Here is a 1,769-nt window from a genome sequence, read left to right as displayed (position 1 = left end):
CACACATCGGTCAGCGAAAGCCCTCACACTCCATTCAGCTAGACGAGTTTGTGATGTATGAGCAGTCTGGCCTTCACCTGGATCTCTGAGCTCCATTATAATGAGCTCTGTTATAAACCTGGAGTTATTTATCAGCGAGGCCACCTGAGGAGAATATCCAAACTGTTCTGAGGTCAGTTCAATAGATCATTACAGAGTCAGGCCAGTGCTACCACAGTGCTATGTCACCTATCATTTGGGCTCCAACCAGACATGTCTTGTAGATGTTTCGTTTCTCTCACATTTGTTCGTTTGGCAAATTGGTTTCATTGAAATCTAGTTAGAAGTGGGGTGCCACATAAAACAAACTAACAACTAATCCAGACAGGGACCTCAATAATGAGTCTGGCACTGTATGACTATGGATGTGGATGTGTCCGTGTGGTGTGTGTGTGTGTGTGTGTGTTCGTGTGTGTGTATGTGTGTGTGTGTGATTAAGCCAGGGCTCAGACACACTGGCAACTGTCCTAAACACTGGGCAACCACACACACACTTACAGGCTCATCCAGTATAGACAAACCTGCTCTTACTCAGCGGTGGCCTCTAGCACTGGAACACTTTGGCTGAAGTGTTGGGGGAATACACGGACAGAACCCAGGGGGGTGGGGACACTTGGAGCGCAGCAGGGGAGAGATGAGGAGAGCTTTTGGCTAATATAGATCGGAGTAGCTTGGATTGGCTTTGCAATTCTGGACTGTGTAAATATTTGACACGAACTTTTCAAACAGCAGTAATAACAGAGTGATGGATGGAAAGCTGACGTAATAACGTGCTGTTTTAGTCTCAGGGTGGGGACTGGATTCTTCGAGGATTCTCTCAGATTTATTAACCTTCAGACGCAGATGGACAGACTTTGAACACCACAAAGCTGAAAGCACTGAATCTGAGGTCCTGTTTAATATATACTCTGAATTTTAAACAGACAGCGTTCACTCCCCCTAAGAGTGAAAATGTGGGAAACAGCTAGTCTTAGGCTTCAGAAATCTTCTCGAGGCTGTGGGGATAATCCATGGGACATATTTGCCCTCCATATGCAGGCAGGCCCGAGCACGGGGAGGCCCACATCTGTCCAGCATTAGCTTTGACCCCTGTCTTTCCCATGCCCCGTGGCTAACAGCTCAATCCTCCTCCACCATTTCAATCAATTCCCCCCTCTGCCAGAGAGCATTCCTTGCACATCAAAAGAGCGCCTTGCCCACGTTAGCGGGGGAAATGACCCTGACAATGCGCCACGTAGCACATCCTCCCTGAGCCGGGATTTTTTAGGTGTGTGCTCGGATTATTCATGGTTGCTACTGGAGGTGCTCCGCCAACAGCAAACGGCATCTGTGAGGAAGCAGGCATGGGGTTTCCCAGGTTTCTCTCTCTCTCTCTCTCTCTCTCTCTCTCTCTCTCTCTCTTTCTCTCGCACACACACACACTCACACACACTCTCATTCTCTGCATTAGGCTTCAAGGACATTTGACAGATTTTCCTTGGTGATGGTCTTAAGAATTTGCACCGTCATTCTGCATGCGGAGTATGATTTGATGAGATCAGCTTAGTGAGAGAGAGACCGAGGGAGAGAGTGAGAGAGAGACCGAGGGAGAGAGAGCAAGGAGGAAGAGAGAAGCAGAGATGGAGGGAGAGAGGCAGAGATGGAGGGAGGGGGGAAGAGAAAGGGAGAGCGGGGGGGCGGAAGAGAGGGAAGAGAGGGTGGGAGAGAGAGAGCGAGGGGGAGATTGTGTG

This window comes from Sprattus sprattus (assembly GCF_963457725.1).
Source record: "Sprattus sprattus genome assembly, chromosome: 1".
In the NCBI taxonomy this organism is placed as follows: domain Eukaryota; kingdom Metazoa; phylum Chordata; class Actinopteri; order Clupeiformes; family Clupeidae; genus Sprattus; species Sprattus sprattus.
Note: the sequence above shows the minus strand (reverse complement) of the source record.